Source organism: Rattus norvegicus, chromosome 14 (genome assembly GCF_021556685.1).
Source record: "Rattus norvegicus strain SHRSP/BbbUtx chromosome 14, alternate assembly SHRSP_T2T, whole genome shotgun sequence".
Lineage (NCBI taxonomy): Eukaryota > Metazoa > Chordata > Mammalia > Rodentia > Muridae > Rattus > Rattus norvegicus.
The window spans coordinates 89,460,256-89,479,140 of NC_141547.1; the positions used below are offsets into that span (position 1 = coordinate 89,460,256).

At 36.4% G+C, this 18,885-nt stretch overlaps 1 long non-coding RNA gene across 2 annotated transcripts in view; it reads right to left on the reverse strand.

The window, feature by feature from the left end:
- Positions 1-4,860: 4,860 nt before the first annotated feature.
- Positions 4,861-18,885, reverse strand: part of LOC148001449 (uncharacterized) — a 195,627-nt gene continuing 181,602 nt past the window's right edge. Inside the window, exons 5-7 of one of the 2 annotated variants that reach the window (XR_015637134.1) lie at positions 9,769-9,821; positions 8,455-8,502; positions 4,861-6,244 (exon numbers count right to left, since the gene is read on the reverse strand). This is a non-coding gene — a long non-coding RNA (uncharacterized LOC148001449). The remainder of the gene's footprint in view (positions 6,245-8,454; positions 8,503-9,768; positions 9,822-18,885) is intronic. The other variant, XR_015637136.1, reaches the window with a different exon arrangement.

Sequence of the window (18,885 nt, forward strand, 5' to 3'; positions counted from 1 at the left end):
CCCAGAGATGCCAGTAATCAGGGACTTGGAAAAGGGGGGTCTCACCTGGTGGTCACTGATGGCTGTGGGTATCTGGGATTAAGATTAGACTTGTGTAAACATGGAGTATAAATGATATAGGGCCGACCTCATGGCTGCTGGGTAGCCTTTTTGCCCTCAGAACTTATCTAATGCTTACATATTACAGAAAACATCAAATTTTGATTAAAGAATAAAAAATTGTACTATTTATCATAAAGTGATGGAATAGCAGATTCTGGATTTTTACCACAATCCCAGCTCTGAAGACATCCACCAAATATACATAACCTCTTTCTAGAGAAAATATGTCTAGGGGAGTGCAGGAGTCTAGTTAAATGTGTAGCATCACAGTAGAGCAAATAGAGAAGTTTTAATTAACATTTTCCTGATGATTAAGGAAGGACACTAATCAATACTTTAACAATATTTATTGGTTATTTGTTTTCCTTTTTTTGAGAATTCCATGCTTAGAACCTTAGCTAATTTACTTATTTGTTTGTTTTTGGATTTCTGTTTCTTTATTTCCATTTAGTGTTTTTAGTTCTTTGTGTATTCCAGACATTCTGTAAGCTACTCTGAAATTCTGTATCACCAACGTTGCTGAGGCTGTGAGGCAAAAGACCCCTTATTTAATGGTGGCATGAGTGTAGACCAATGTAGCTATGGTGGGGAAGAATAGAACTGTAGAGTGACTCAGCTAACCACTTTTATGCATGTACCCCCAAAAAATGTTGATATGAAATGTAAGGGAGAAATATTAGGGATGAAAAATTAACTGGTGATATGGGATAGATATTGGGGTACGGGTAAAAAAAAGTGAATGTTTTTGAAAAATGCATATGGAAATTGAATGTAAGCCAAATAAAATGCAGCAATTAAAATATTTAAGTGGAAATACCTTATGTGGATGCATAAGGTGATTTCGCGAGCTAGAGAGGTGCTGAGGAAAATCCCATGACCATGAATATGCTAGTTGCCTCCAACTTGTTTGCTATTGAGTGCCCTGAAACTTGCAAAGGAATACAGACCATTGCTGCTGCACTTAATGTTGACTGCCAGAACTAAATCGTAAGATCTTATTGCTGAAGATGTTTTAACTGCAGAACACAGAGAATCTAAGTTGTGACTGAGATGGAAGCCTCTACCCCATTGGCCAGCTTACGGTAAGGTAAAGTGCTATGCACATTGCTTGGGGAGAATTGCTACCTACTATATTGCTCAGATGTGTATACTCTGTGTGGACCCTGTGATACCTTACTCAGTTGCTAGGTAAAATATGCCTGTGAGAACCTTATGTCTTCTCCTACCAAGAGTCTCATACTTTAATTTATGAACCTTCAAAATACCTGAGCTGTAACACCTACCATGCTTCCTGGTCTCAAACTCCCAAGTGCCTCAGTAGTTGGCATCATATGCAATAATGGTTAGTGTCACTATACCATTTGATGTGCTACTCTAGGTGACAATTCTGTGCATATTCCATCATTCCAGATTAAAGGTCTTTGCTTGACACAGTAAATCTAAATTGTTTAAATAACTACTTTTTCTGGAAACAATAAATTTGTAGGAACTGAGCTCAAGAGAATGGAGCATCATGTGATCTCCAGCAAAATAATTATTCTAATGAAGAGAATGTCTGTGCCCAACAGCCGACCACAGATAATGAAATGAGAGGAACAATACAGCCTGTAATGAGAAGTCTGACCCAGATAAAAAGCATAAGGAAGGAAAAACCAGAAATGCTGGGGCTGAAAACTCCAGGGACTGAGAAAAAAATTGACCCAGAATATCAATAGCCAAGTAAGTCACATGGGAGAGAGCCAAAAGATTCAAGTGCAAACCATTGGTCAGTATCAGGAAATCAACAAAATAAAAAAATAAACAAAAGTTGCCTAAATGATTTAGGAGATGCCATAGACTGAACCATAATATGTGGAACATACATGGAAAGTAAAGGGGAGAAAAGGAGAAAAAATGTCTGTAAAAAAAATTAGGAGAAGCCTTTTCAAATTTAGAGAGGACGATTACCATCCATAATAAAAGGCTGTAATAACCACATTTGTGAGTGCACAGCAGCGTACCTACTGACATATTTCTTAATAGAACCCTTACACACAGAGGAGTGTGAGAAAATATTCCAAGTGTTGAAAGAAAAAACATGGATATTGTTCCTGGAACAGTCTTTGAGAAATGAAAGGAAGATGAAGACATTATCAAACAAAGGAAGTCAATATGTATGTACATAAAATTATATCTACCTGACATATCTATACGTTCAATTTTAGGGTGTTATGATATGGTAATGCTAATGGACTCTAGTATAAAGATTAAAAGAGAGAGCAATTAAAAGCAACTACAGATGTGTAAGCACTCTTGGTGACTAGCTTTCAGCTCTGGGCACAGGCAGAAACCAGAAGGGTTCCATCCCTGACTGCTCTTATGCTCCTAGGCCCAAAGGGCACAGAGGGCACAAGGCAGGTTCCTCTTGGGTCAGGAATGTGAATAGAAATAGGTGTCTTCTCTGAGCTCTCAGGATTGCCCATACTTCTGAGAGTCCAGTTCTCTCCCTCATGGGATTTGGGTACAGAGAGCTGTGGGACCAGTTCAGCTCCCGGAGCAAGCAGAAACCAGAAGTGTCCTGTCCCAGACTGCTCCTGCCAGTGTGTGTCCCAAGGCCACCAGGCAGGTTGTTTGGAGTAGAAGAGTTGGTCTTACCTCTGCTCTCAGGTGAGTTGGCGCTACTGGTGACTAGCTTTTAGTACTAGGCACAGGCAGGAACTAGAAGTTTTTGGCCCCTGACTTCTCCTAAGAGGGCACAGAGTACACTAAGCAGGTTCATCTTGGGGCAGGACTGTGAGCAGAAGTAATTGTCTCCTCTGGGCTCTCAGAATTGTCCTCACTTTTCAGAGTCCAGCTCACCATACCTGACCTCAAGTTGTGATACAGAGCAATAATGATAAAAACTGCATAGTATTGGTACAGCGACAGGCAAGCAGATCAAAGGAATAGAATTGAAGACCCAGAAATTAAGACACACACCTATGGTCACTTGATCTTTGACAAAGGAGCCAAAACCATCCAGTGGAAAAAAGATAGCATTTTCAACAAATGATGATAGTTCAACTAGAGGGCAGCATGTAGAAGAATGAAATTGACCCATTCTTATCAACTAAAGCTAAAGTCCAAGTGCATCAAGAACCTCCACATCAAACCAGGTATACTCAAATTAATAGAAGAAAAAGTAAGGAAGAGCCTTGAACACATGGGCACTGGGGGAATTTCCTGAACAAAATGCCAATGGCTTATGCTCTAAGATTAAGAATCGACAAATGGGACCTCACAAAATTGCAAAGCTTCTGTAAGGCAAAGGACACTGTTCTTAGGACAAAATGGCAACCAATAGATTGGGAAATGATCTTTACCAATCCTACATCTGATAGAGGCTAATATCCAATTTACACAAGGAACTCAAGAAGTTAGACTTTAGAGAGTCAAATAAGCATATTAAAAATGGGGTATAGAGCTAAACAAAGAATTCTCAGTTGAGGAATATCAAATGACTGAGAAGTACTTAAAGAAATGTTCACCATTCTTAGTCATCGGGGAAATGCAAAGCAAAACAACACTGAGATTCCACCTCACACCAGTCAGAATGGTTAAGATCAAAACCTCAGGTGACAACAGATGCTGGTAAGGATGTGGAGAAAAAGGAACATTCCTCCATTGTTGGTGTGATTGCAAGCTGGTATAACTACTCTGGAAATCAGTCTGGAGGTTCCTCAGAAAATTTGACATAGTACTACCTGAGGACACAGCTATATCACTCCTGGACATATACCCAAATGATGCCCCAACATACAACAAAGACACGTGCTCCATCATGTTCATAGCAGTCGTATTTGTAATAGCCAGAAGCTGGAAAGAACCCAGATGCCCTTCAACAGAGGAATGGATACAGAAAATGTGGTACATCTACACGGTGGAGTACTACTCAGCTATCAAAAACAACGGCTTCATGAAACTCATAGGCAAATGGATAGAACTAGAAAATATCATCCTCAGTGAAGGAACCCAATCACACAAAAACACACATGGTATGCACTTACTAATAAGTAGATATTAGCCCTAAGGGTAAAATTACAGAAGATACAGTCCATAGACCACATGAATTTCAAGAAGCAAGATGAACGAAGTGTAGATATTTTAGTCCTTCTTAAAGGTGGAACAAAATTATTCATAGATGGAGATATAGAGACAAAGTTTGGAGCAGAGACTGACGGAATGACCATTCAGAGCCTGCCTCACTTGGGACAGCCACCAAAACTAGACAATATTGATGAAGCCAAGAAGTGCATGCTGACAAGAGCCTGATATAGCCATCTCCTGAGAGGCTCACCAGAGAGTGGCAAATACAGAGCCAAATACTAGCAGCAAATCATTGAATTGAGAATGGGATCCATATTAGAGGATTTACAAAAAGGATTGAAGTAGCTGAAGAGGCTTGCAAGCCCATAAGAACAATACTAACCAACCAGAGCTCCCAGGGACTAAACCACTACCCAATGACTACACATGGACAGACCCATGGCTCCAGCTGCATATGGAGCAGAGGATGGCCTTGTTGCTCACTAAGAAAGAGAAGCCCTTGGTCCTGCCAAGGCCAGAGACCCCTCCCCAATGTAGGAGAATGTCAGGATGGGGAGGCAGGAAGGGGGATGGTTAGGGTGGGGAATACCTTCATAGAAGAAAGAAAGGGGATGGGATAGGGGGCTTAATGAGAAGGGCTCAAAATTTGAAATGTAAATAAAAATATCCAATAAAAAATAAAGACACAAAAAAGGCAGCTAGAGAAAATTATTTATTTATGGATATACAGTATACAAAAATGTGATTTAAAGAGTTAAAAATACAAAATCCAGGAACAAGTAAAATCCATAGTTTTTAACCTATAATCACAGTTTATTTGTTATTAACTTAATGTTTATTTTACTGTAACTATTAGCTGTTATGTATGAGCTTAATGAAAATCACAAAGCATAACTTTACAATAGATTCCCAAAGCAAACAAACGAAAACCCACTACAAAACAAAACTATCCTAAAGACATCAAAAGAAGACAATAGTAAATGGCATGCTCCTATCAGCAAACACATCATACAGTCTAGAACATTCCCTGGCAGTAGATAGGAATAACTCCCATCAGTTACCGTAAGAGACGTCAATAATATCAGAGCAGCAGCAGCAAGCAATTCAGGAATGGAACAGTGTTCCCAAAAGTCACGGAGCAAACGTCCCTGAGACAGACTGAACATTTCTCCAAAGAAGAACAGAAAACTCATTTTGTCAAATGCACAGGGAACATTTTCAGGAAAGATTTTATATTTAAAGAAATGTACTTTGAATGTTCAGGGAAAATGAAGTGATACAAGTATCTTCTCAGAATAGTGGGTGAAAAACAGCCACAGTAGAAAGAAAACAGCAAAGTTAACAGGCAGGTAAACGTAAAGACTTTTCCTTGGCTGCCTCTCACAGAACAAACTAGGAAGCACGTTTAAGGCTTGGGGTTACCATGTCAGGGTCAAGAACAGCATAGGGTTTTGAAGACTAAGGAAACCATAGCTTCAGTCTCACCAACACACATCTGTATCTTCTGTATTCTTAGACTCCTTGAACATTTTATGAAAATTTCATCTGATTCATTCAACCTTTTGTCCCTTAGCTGTTTCCTCATCATTAGGTTGTAATTCTGATATAACTTCTCAAACATTTCCATGTCACATTCTGTCAAATAATCCATATCTCAAAACTGGACTCATTCCAACATTCTATAACATGAGGCTCTCCTCCAGCTCTGATGTTAGGAGGGGTGGACTTTTGAAGAGGCTTAGGGAATGAAGCCGGGGGCTTTGTAGATGCGATGAGTCACTTCTTAGAAGAGATTATAAAAAATTGTCCCCATTTTCACCCATGTATGAAAGTAGAAAGATGGCCTCGTTTGTGAAACAGATATCCATCTCTGATAGCACTCAGTCTGGAAACTCCTAGTCTTTAGAGTGATGAGAAAAACACAGACAAGTCATGGTGTTCACTTTCTTGGACACTAAGCTGAGAGCAATCTCAGTGCTGTGTCAGTTAATGGATGTTTCCAAATACCATTGACTTGACTTTGGTTATTCATGCTGCTTAGAGATCCAGATGTGTAGGCTGTGCTTGCCACATGTTTCTGTAATTGAATTTTTAGGAACAAGTTCATTTGAGTTTTCTAAAACAACTTTTATTAATTGTACAAAACCTCAAGACTATCTATTCTAGTTGAGAGAAGGACCTCAGAGTCTTCCCTTTCCAACAGTCATTCTCCGACATTTTTCCCTGCCAACTCCAACTTCTATTTTCAGTTATTTTTTCTTTGGAGTATTCTTTAAATTAGAAATTATCTTCTAAAATTTCATAATTAAAAGACAGACATGTAGCAGTTTAGGGGTTCACACTGTCACCTTCTGTTTTATTCCCACCTCACTAAGAGCATTTAACTTGCCCACACATGTAACACTATAACTGATAGGTTATGCGTGACAGAATGATGGTACTTGTTTGTGTGTGTGTGTGTGTGTGTGTGTGTGTGTGTGTGTGTGTATACATACATTAAATGTTAACATATGGTATATTATAGTCTTTTTTCTTTCTTATCTCTTTTTTCTTATTAATCATTCCATTCATTTACCTCTCAAATGATAACTGGGCATGATAAACCAATTGAGAATTAGAGTAATGTGTAGGGGAGGGGTTTGCTACCTTTTCATGTAATAGAATTATATAATGATTAAATTTTTTAAAAAAATGTTCTTTAAAATTGTACACAGGTGCTACTTATATCTCATTTTCTGAAATGAATAGCAAGTAAGACAATGACTTCAGTCCTTAAAGAGGAATGAGAACAACTCTGAAACAGGAACAAGCAAATGAGACACTATTCGTTGCTGAAAAGAAAAGGCTCCAAAATGGGAAAGGCACAAGAGAAAGTCAAATGCATACCACTATGTGAAACAGGCCAGTCTAAAGGCTATATTTTGTGTGTTTTCAATCATTTGACATTGTGAAAAACTGACTATAGAGAGATGAAATATCAGTGGTTGCCAGGGGCAAAGGGAGGGAGTGATGAATAGGTAGATCCCAGAATCCCTGACACATAGAAGCTACACGGAATGGCAATATAATTTTTTCATTTTACATTATATATTAAAAGGGAGTAACCAGTCTTCTTATTTATTGTATTAAAAGCCATCTTCCCAAGATAGTTCCCCACACCGACTCTGTCAATGAAGCCAGGAACCTTTTGCTAAATATGTCATGAACCCTAAGGGAAATTATAACTACTACTATTTGACCAAATGGACATAGCAATACAATACTTCTAGTGACTTATTACTGTACTGATGAATTATCTAAGTCATCATAATTCCTCCTCAGAGGACTTTCTTTTTGCAGTGGATAGTAATTAATGCAGATACAATGAGCTAGTCAACACAGAAGAGCAAAAGAATTTGGAGGGATCAGCCTCAAAGGAGATGTCAACATCAAACCTCCTCCTTCAAGCCAGTGGGGACTCTATGCAAAAGGAGTTAAGTGGAAAGCTTGTAAAAACCAGAGGTGGTGGATGACTATAAGAAAGCAGTGTTTTCCAACTGCCACAGAACAAATGCACATGTGGACACAGCAAATATGACAGCATCCACATGATGTAAATAAGCTTGAGCCAAACAAAATCCCAGCCTGGAAGTTGGGAGGCAAGCAGAAAGTTGCCTCATGCCTTGCTGAGGATCCATTGGTATTTGATAGCTTTGGAGAGATTGAAAGAAATTGGTTTTCTCCAAAATACACCTGGTATATTGAGATATCTCTAGGGCTTGCCTCACACACAGGAGATGTTGATAATTACAAACTGGACTCAATGCATTTAAAGAAAGAGGGCAAGAAGAATGAAGAAGAGAGGAGGGGGAGCATAAAGTTTGGCATAAAAATGGGAATGTAAAGATACCTGAGTGGATCTAGAGGAAGTAGTGAGAAGGTATGAATATGATCCAAGTACACTGCATTAAATTCTCAAATAATTGATAAAATATTATGCAAAAACAGAAAGCCAAATCATCAACAAAACTATGTAGTCATAGTTCTATATATATGAACAAATATACATAATGTTTGATATACATTTTATTTGTATTGCAATTTGAATACATACTTCATGTAAAATTATAAGCCCTTTATTATGCAATGAATCACTTGAGAAATTCTTTGGATCATTTCACTTAAGGGAAGTAAGCAATACTTGGTTACTACAAAACAAAACATGCTGTGACTCAATTTATAACCTCACAAGTTATTTAGAACCCAGAGGATTTCTGGAAAAAAGGGCAATGAAACCCTAACACTTACCTAAAATCTTAGGGAGATTTGGAGGCTTACTCTTATGAAGTTTCATCACTAATAAATCCAATGGAAAACATGAGTTAAATTTATTTAGAAAACAAACCATGACAGCAGGTGAGGATGAACATTGATTTAACAAGAAAAAAAAAAAGAGCCACACAGGTGAATTCTTTTATTCTACGTTTGCTTTTCTCTATTTTGTGTTTTGTCCAGTTCATTGGCTTTAGCTTGTGTTTAACTTGAAAGGGAATTTATGGTTGTCTTTTCTCTGAACTCAACTCTGTAGTATTTTCTGCTATTCTTTGCATCTCTAACTTATACATTTTTCAACTTACCCTTTGCCCATATCCTCCATGTTCTCCTGTAAATACGTTTAACTGTAAAACAGTGTTAACTGAGTCTGATCAATATTGTAGGACTTTCTCTGTACATTATTATGGATAAAACTGAAGTATACAGGTATATTCTGCAGGGTAACTCCAGGATTGCTGTCAAGTTACTGTATTTTTTATTGCAGATGGCTTCTCCCATTCATAAGAGGAGTGAACATAAACCTAAGTGATAAAATTTCACTAGGAAGGCACACATTATTTTAAAATTTGAGAAAAGAGGGGACATAAAAGCTGAAGCATTCATCCACCTTGGAAGACACAAAAAATATAAGAAAACACACGAGAAATGGGGAAATGAGCCACTCCTCACACTTATTTCTCCTCAGTTATAGAAACCAAAATTGCCTAATAAAATATCTGAGTTTACAAAAAATATTTTTCAGATTGTTATTTAAAACCACAAACAAAACCAAACCAAAACAAAAACCAACAGCAGCAACAAAACAGTGACTACATGAACTGCTCAACTGAACCCTGTGAATGAAATAAGTAAATCAATTCAAGATGGAAATAAGAAAATTGGTAGAGTTGTTGACGCAGTCAGCAATTTGGAAGAAAAAGACATGAAGGAAACTTTCACCAAAAGAAAGAAGCAAACAGAGATGCTATAAGTGAAGAGTGAATCAATTCATAAAAGAACAGGGAAAGATATTAATTATCAAAAAGATCAAAAAGAAGAATGGTGTTCAAGGTTGAGAGATAACAAGACAATAAGACAATTGGACAAATGTAAAGAAAATAAGAATAGCGAGCAGGTGTAAATTTCTAAGCACTCTGGGTTTCAATAGAAGAACAAGTCTAAAAATCTGTGGCATAGAAGAAACAGCTGATAAAAAGTCTAAAGGCATAGAAAAGTTATTTAATGAAAGGCAATTTTACCATAAGAAAGAGCAAATCTTACATGAGACAATGATAGATAACGTAGTACCTGAAAGAAATCCATCATGTTTAGCAAAAGGAATCAGCATCCCCCGATAGTACCTGGGGAAGAAAGAAAGTATTGAGAAGAATCCACCCAACCAAAATAGCAAACAAAACCATGAGCGAAGTATATAACTCTTAACGCTAGTTTTAAATATAAACTACCTTACTTTGTGATTGAAGGGATATACACTCGCTAGATTGATTACAAAGTAAAATTCAACTGTTTATAAAATACACATTGCTAGAGATGCTTACAGACTAAGTGTCAAAAAGGAGAAATCAACATAACAAGTAAATAAAAACCCAAGTAAATTTACTAAAGTTCTTCATATATCTTGTTCAGAATTTTAACTAAAGCTAAGCAGAAAAAATTGGAGCTCACAGCATAATTATAAAGGCAAAATTTATCAAAAGAAAACAAGGATAATTATTTCTTTGTTTGATCATTTGGTTTTACATTTTATAAGTTAAAGATTAAAATCAATGCAGGGACACACAGGTTCCGATACAGTGATAATGAAGACCACCAATATCCTACTCTCACCTTAACATATGTCATCTAAACTGAACAGCAACAAAGAAATTTCAGAGTTAAAGTTCATTGTGGGTCAACCGAATTTAACAAAGATGTATGAAATATACATCTTTCTAAGTAGGCCTTAATCTTTCTTTTAAAAAATCATTATATGACAGTTTTGACAGACAGTGCAATCAAAGGAATCTTCATATCCTTTCAGAATGCAGTACAATACAAGAAATCAGTAGCAAGAGATACCATAGCCACTGCCAGAAAAGTAAGTTGTGCATTACTGAGAAAATAAGGAAGAAATTTAAAATTTAAAATTATTAGCATAACTTCCATGACATTCTGGGAAACAGGTAAGGCAAGTTCAAGAGGAAAGTTTGTACCTGCACATGCTTATCGAGAGGTAAAGTAGGGGGCTGGATAAATAAAACAATGCTGTACCTCCAGGTGATAGGAAAACCATAGGTAGATATGCCTTTCCTAATATTGTGTAAGTAGCAAGAAATAATAATACATAATAATAAATGCAGAAATTAATGAAATGTCAGTTAAAAGATTAACACATATGATCAATCAAATAAAGAACTATTTTTGCCCAAAGGTAAACAAGATTGACAAGCCCAAACCAACCTAAGCAAAAGAATAAAGATTAAAAGTGAAAAAGAAAATATAACAATAAATTCCAACTAAATCATTATGTTACAAATTAAAAAACACTGATATACACAATTCAAACATTCTTATAACAAGCAGGAGGTTGACAAACTGAATCTTTTTCATAAAGGACAGTCGAAGTCTTCATTGATTTATTGCTGGATTCCTCAGAATGTTAAGATGACTTACTGCTAACACTTCAAACAGAAAACAGAAAGAAATTGAACTTAGCCTCGAAAGCTAGTAATATACTGATAGCCAAACTGGACACAGTCATAACCCAAAAAGGTAACTCTAGAGAATTTCCCTGAAATTAGATTTATGAAGGACATAAACATACCATTCAAATAAAATACGTGTAATCAAATTCAATAACAGGATCATATATCATGACTAATTTTGTTTCTACCTAAGGTTCAAAACGTTTTCCAACATTTGTAAATCAATATGTTTCGATGTTGCAGTTTGAATGGAAAATGTCTCATGTAGTTTTATGCATTTGTGTATGTTCCAGAGCTTGTTGTAATGTTTATGAAATTGTAGAAACTTTATGAGGTAAAGTCCTAGTGTGGGAAGTACCATCGAAGATACGTCTTGAGGTTTTATATTTAAGTACCAAGTGCTTACTATCTGATTTCTGAGTGTGGATGCAATGTGACTAGATAGTCTCTTGCTGATCTTACTTTGTCTTGATTGCCTGCTTGTCTGCTACCATGTTTTCTGCTGTGATTAAACAGATCCCTCTGAAAATTTTAAGCCAAATAAACTCACTCACCCTTAATAGTTTTTGGTCAGCATATTTTATCCAAGCAACAGAACGGTAACTAAGACAGTAACTTAAGGACAGATTAATGTCTTACAGTCTCAATAGACATAGAAAAAAGGATGTACAAAGTTCAGCCTTCCTTTTAAATAAAGTCTTAAAGAAACTTAGCATAAAAGAAACATTTCATGTAATAAATTTTATATTCAACAAAACTGTAGCTGTCACTACTAAATGGTCGAAAGTCACAAACACTTATTCTAATACCCACAATAAACACAGATTATTTTTCAGCTCTTATTCAAGATCATATTCACTCTTTTTTGGAGTAGTAAAAGAAAAGGAAAGAAAAACAAAAAATACAAATAGAAAAGGAAGGGCTCAACCCTTTCTGCAGTTACTGTGAGCCTATATTTAAAAGACACCATGGATTTTACCAAAAGCTGGGAAATAATAATCACATTCAGCAAAGCAGCAGGGTGCAACATAAGAACAAAAATCAGTAACCTATCTGTACAAGAGTAACTTGTCAAGAAAGAAAAGAAAAATGTCATATTCAATGGCTTCAGCAATAATACAGTGTTTATGAACAAAAACACTAAAGGAGATGGAAAACCCTGCAGTGAAAATTTTCAGACACTGGAGAAATCAAGAAAGTCCTGAAATGGTTGAAATACATGCCATCCTCATAAATTGGCAGAATTAGCATTATGAAAATCCTTAATTATTGAAAGTAATCTATGGGTCCAATCTGATCTTTATCAGGCTTACAGTGATAGTCTTCAAAATACTAGAAAAAAGATCCTATAATCAGCATAGAAACAAAACATAACAAGATGTTTAAGAACCTTAAACAGAAAAGCAAGCCTGGATGAATTGCATTACCAAATCTTCTAGTACACTACAGAGCAACTGTGCCAAAGACAACACAGAGCTGACATATAATCAAGCATATAGGTGAACAGAATTTAATAGGAAACACTCCTCCCCAAGCTACTTATACAGATTCAAGGCTACAGACACTTAGTATTTGACCAAACCATCAAAAGCATACATTCAAAAAAAAATCATTAGCAGGTGGTACTTGGAAACATTATTCTCACTTAGGAAAATAAAACTAGATGAACGATTTCACACTGTGTGAACAACTAAAGTCAAAATAGACCATAACCCAATGAAAAACATGAATTATAGAGACCAGTGGAAGACAACAGAAAAGTTCCACAAGAAAAAGACATTGTCAAAGTTTCATGCAAAATTTTCCAAGAGCATAAGAAATAACATTGATAGTTGACTAATGGGATTGCCTTAGACTCTATTCTGAATGTCTAAGGTCAAGAAAATAGATGGTAACATCCACTGGCACGAAGATGTGAGGAAACAAGAACACAAACCCCATACTTTTTATCAGACTGTAAACTGCCCCTATGGAAATCATTAATGGAAGTTACTCAAAACAAACAGAAAGACTTAAAAATCATCATTTTTATTATCACTCCTTGATTGTGTGTGTGTGTGTGTGTGTGTGTGTGTGTGTGTGTGTGTGTGTGTGTGTGTGTAAGATTCTAGATCCCACTATGGAAATAACCATGCATTCATACTGATTCCTGCCCTATTCATAACATATCAAACTGCAGGAACACATCCAGATGTCCACCATCTGATGAAGAGATCAAGAAAACGTGGTACATATATACATATGATAGGTTCCTTTTTCAGCTATAATGAAAATCAAATTCATGCCATTGCAAGAAAATGGATAAAAGTGGAGATCATTATGTTAAGCAAAATGAAACTGAGAAATGAGAATGCTTTATATTGTCTCATAGGCAGGTCTCTGTGGGTGTGTGTGTCTGTGTGGGGGGGTGTGGGAGGGTGGGGGTGTGTGTGGGTGTGGGTGTGGGTGTGTTGGAAATAAAAAGAAGGTCATGTCAACAGAAGAGTTTTAACAAGGCTGAAATAAGGATAAAGGAATACTATTGCATATCAACCTAGTAGGGGCTAGAGTTTCAAGGAGGAGGGCAGCAAGACTCAGAAAAGGGATATGTGGGACAGGCCAAAAAATAAGAGCAAAATATTCTACAATGAATGGATGCTAACTTATAAATTCATCTTTCCAAGAGTAATTACTCTATTTCTAATTTGTTATCCTCCATCACAGGCAGATTTCTAACAGACACTCAAGATTCCTACCCCTGTTATGCATGTACCTATAACCCAAACTCAACAGGTGTATCCAGCTTGAGCTCCATCTACTTCTGATGCTCTGTATGATGTCAGCCCGAAAACACATGAAATAATTTCTTAATTAGTAACCTTTCCCTTTCTAAGAAAAAAATGTATAGACCCGATAGATTCTAGTATATCCACATAGTTCTTATCATCCATGGACTTAGCACATTCAAACTAAAATGGTGTGCTTTCCAAAGACAGCCATATTTGTTCTTTATCAATTTTATTCTAGCTAGCCAGTTCATTTGTAATTTAGCTGCTATCATTTAGTTCTTCCTGGTTTTGTCAATACAAACTCTCACGACTTGAATTGTTGTGAGACTATAATTGAGGCTCAAAAGCTAAAACCCGAGAGTATTATTGTAAGGGATGTAAAACCGATAAGCCAATGCACCACCAAAATACAGGTGGCATTTACAAAGACAGCGTAAATGAACGGGTTTAAGATCAGAGACCAGTTTGAAAGAGATTTACAGTAAAGAGTTAAGCGAGCAGATGTTCAATACTAACCATCTTAGATGTGGCACTAAGTTGCTAAGCATCCGCACTTGGGAAGCCTGGATGACAACCTCAGTTATGCTTGTTTGACAAAGGTGGTGGCTTTGCATAGTAACTGCAGCCCCTGAAGTAGATGCGGCAGATATGGGAGTTCGGGGCAAGTTCTATTTTAACATGATCCTGAAATGAAAGAAGGAAGGACGGTTGTTGTAGTTGTCATGGTGGTGGTGATGGTTGTTTGTGGTTCTTGATTCTGGTGAACATAAGAAACTGAAAGTTTCAAAGCAGTAGACTCTTGTCAGGCATTGTCTGAGTTTATGTTATTTTGCATAGATCACTTTTAATTTTAGTTATTTTTCCATTTGCTGTCAACATATTTCTGAAACGCTTTAATAAATACTTCTGTACCAAGGTTTTAAATAAATTATGTGTACCTTACTATAAGATAATATGTCGTGTCATTGCAGTGTAGAATAAATTGATTATTGAACAAGTAAGCTCATTAGCTATTGAAATGTTGGTGCTTCTTAAAATATACAGTCACCAAACTAGATAAGATGGATGAAGCAAAGAAGTGCAGGCGGACAGGAACCGGATGTAGATCTCTCCTGAGAGACACAGCCAGAATACAGCAAATACATAGGCGAATGCCATCAGCAAATCACTGAACTGAGAACGGGACCCCCATTGAAGGAATCTTAGAAAGGACTGAAAGAGCTTGAAGGGGTTTGAGACCCCATATGAACAACAATACCAACCAACCAGAGCTTCCAGGGACTAAGCCACTACCCAAAGACTATACATGGACTGACCCTGGGTTCCAACCTCATAGGCAGCAATGGATAGCCTAGTAAGAGCACCAGTGGAAGGGGAAGCCCTTGGTCCTGCCAAGACTGAATCCCCAGTGAACATGATTGTTGGGGGGAGGGCGGTAATGGGGGGAGAATGGGGAGGGGAACACCATATCGAAGGGGAGGGGGATAGGTTAGGAAGATGTTGGCCTGGAAACCAGGAAAGGGAATAACAATCGAAATGTAAATAAGAAATACCCAAGTTAATAAAGATGATAAAATTAATACTTATATAGTAATATATACAATTAATTTTTTCTACTTTTCACTTAGTTACTATGTAGCATTAACTATAGAATTCTACAATTAAATAAACACATCCCTCTTTATTTGTCACCTGCAGGCATATTTTCAAGGAATAATTTTCAATTTAATAAAATTTTCAGTTTGTTCAGTACATAAAAATGCAAATTATTTTTCCAGATATCCAAAACTTTTATTTTTTTATTTTTATTAGATATTTTTTATTTACATTTCAAATGTTGTCCCCTTTCCCCTCGCAGCCAACCATTGAACTTAGAACTGGTTCCCCTATGGAGGGAGGAGTTACAGAAAGGATTGAAGGAGTTGAAGGTGTTTGTAACCCCATAAGAAAAGCAAAGTACTTTCTAAAAGGTAAGTCATTAAATGGAATAACTTTAAAGTAATCTAATAGGATGACTTTAGGTTTTCTGAACATTTCTCCCTTTGTTCTGATAAGTCATTCACATTGAATTTCATAAATTTACAAACTTTCATTTCAGCATATTTCATGAAGTTAAAATAGGCAGCTAAACTAAATTTAGATTAACTAAAATAAATGAAGAAACACATACCCTTTAGAACAGAGATCTTGAGAAAATAGGATGCCAGTTCTTGCCATGGTTTCACTTTTGATATCAAACTGATTACATCTCCTCACTTAAGCAAAGATCAAAGGCAAAGTCCCCTTCTTATCTGTTTTATGGGCCAGTGATGCTGACTTCAGCAGCTACAATGTCCCTGTATCTTGGCTGTATATTATGTAGGTTCCTAGACAGTCATCACTGAAACAGCCAGAACAGGATAAATGACCTGTAAGAAAATATCCATGTCCCCAGGAAATCTGAATGTGGGTAGGATTGCAGTCCCTCATGAACCCTTTATAATCCATGGATGGGGAAGAATTTGTATTCTTTACCTCTTACACTGGGCATGTTTTTCTGGTGTTGTCTATTGAATTAGGTATTCCAATTTGATCTAGAATAAAATTTACTCTGGAATATCTGAATTGGTGACAGAATAAAGGAGAGATTCTATAAAACAGCACAAGAGCTTGCTATTGTGAGTCAAAATGGTTACATTTGATTCCTATCATTTTAATTTTTATCAAAACATAACTGTTATTGACATAAATGGACTGTATGTTTCAATTCTGTACCATTTTCTTTAGCTTCCAAATAGTAACAAGAGAACCATCCAGATAGGGAGTTATAAAATGGAGGAAAGGTGTTGAGTCTGGCTTGGCCATGTAAGGGACAGTATTACATAATTTCCTTCCCCTGAAACAGAGCCAGTAAGTCATGGGCCTCCACAAGTTCTGATGGTTGTTGCTCTGGGCATAGGGCATGTTTGTATGATAGTATACAAACTAAAAATGTTATCTATGGCAATATTAATGACTCTGATAATCAGAAGAGCAAGAGTCCCAGAGGCCAGGGGATGTCTATGTCTCATCAATGTGGTAAAATTCCTTTTCCTTCAGAAAAGTCCTTAAGGCTGTGGGAAAGAATACTGAAAACATGAGTTAAAAATATATATAATTTCTCAACTATTCAAAATATTAGGATGCAATATTAATTATATTAGGTCTTCATGAACCTAGAAAAAAGGGGCAACTCCACTATGAGCCATCATGTTAGAAAGATACAACGTAAGAAGATGAAGAGATTTAGGAGTGGTGATTGTAGAGCAAGGTTCCAACCACCTAAGTTTACAAAGGCAGGCACATAGCTTAATTCTTTTGCAATGTTAAAATAAATATGCTCGCTGTCTCTTCCTAAAGGGACTGAGGTCTTGGAATGCTGATTCATCAGACAGTCAAAAGGGAACTTGAAAAAAATAGCTTAATTGATATGTAAATAAAACACTAGGTTTTTTGTCTGCATGAGACATGCTAACAGAGAATAAACTCAGCTCTTTTAGAACTTTTCTAGAGGTTTTCTTTTTTCTGCTTTAAACAGAATTTGTGACATTGGTTAGAAATCCCAAGAATTACATAGAGAACTAACACAGCTCTTTTAGAATGTTTCTAGCAGCTGTACAGAGAGAGTTGTCTAATAATAAACAGAGCTCTTTCAGAATGTTTTCTGACTTTGTGATTTTGATCAGAAAATTCAAGAATTACTTTAGAATTTTTTTAAACAGGATGTCTATATTGGTCAGGAAATCTAAGGGTTTTTTTTTTTTTTTTTTGTTGTTGTTGTTTTGGGTTGGTTTTTTTTTTTTTTTTTTTTTTTTTTTTGGTAGCAGCTTTTCTGACTTTGGTCAGAAAATTCATGAGCCTTCCAGAGTTTTTGAAATATTTTCTTATTTTCTAGCAAGAAGGAGGTGCCTTGAGCAAAAGTTATCTTGAACAAACTATAGAGCCAAGAGCTATCTACAGAGAGCTGTCGGTAGCTATGTCAAGCAGAACACAGGCTGTCAGCTTGCACCCAGGATTTGACTTTGAGTTGTTCTACTTACTGTTTCCAAATGCCCCTTCTCTCAGAATACCTCTCCAAGCTATGGCTTGTCCTTGGCAGAAGGGAATATGGCTCAGTCATCTAACAGACTTATATTATGAGTTTAATCCCAGAACCATAAAAGGACTCTTCAAGAAATACTTGGTGACCAGTTTAAAGAAGAAAGATTTCTTCTCTCCAATGTGTGACATTAGCAGTTTTCTTTAAACTTTTGGAAATATTATTATTTCCAAATATTTGTTAATGAGAGTGGAAATTAAACTTTTACATACCTAATATGTAACATTAATTTGAGTGGAAATCATAATGTAAATTTTTCTACAATACATTTTGCTTTAAACCTAGCCTTCAAAAATGCTTGCACATGTAGTCGTGATTCATTTTGTTGTGTCTGGTACACGGTCTCAGGAATTCTGTCTTTATGTGGGTTTGCAGTGATGACTGACAAGGTCATTCAAAGGCATATGCTCCAAAAACATATTAATCAGTTTTTTGTCCCACCTTCTTAAATAACATTTTAAAAAGCAGACTATTTAAAACTGAGTAGAAGGCAAATGGATCTTGGAAAATTCACATAGATTTGGGTTAAAGTGGGTGTTCTTTTTTCCAGGTAAGATAACTGGAATGTCATAGCATAGCTTAAGATGGTATTTATTCAGAAAGTCCTATGGTCCAAGAGAGGATGAAAGGAAGCCTGTTTCCCATTGCATGTTCATGGAAAACCTAATACATATCAGACACTGATTTTTGAAGTTTGTTTGCCACAAGTAACAAAACAGAAACCTTTATCTCTGACTTGTGTGGAACCTAAATAAACATGGTGTTATTTTGTGGAACTAAGGAGATATTTGATGCTTCTAGGCAGTGAAGAGGAGTATCTAGTATATTCCTAAAT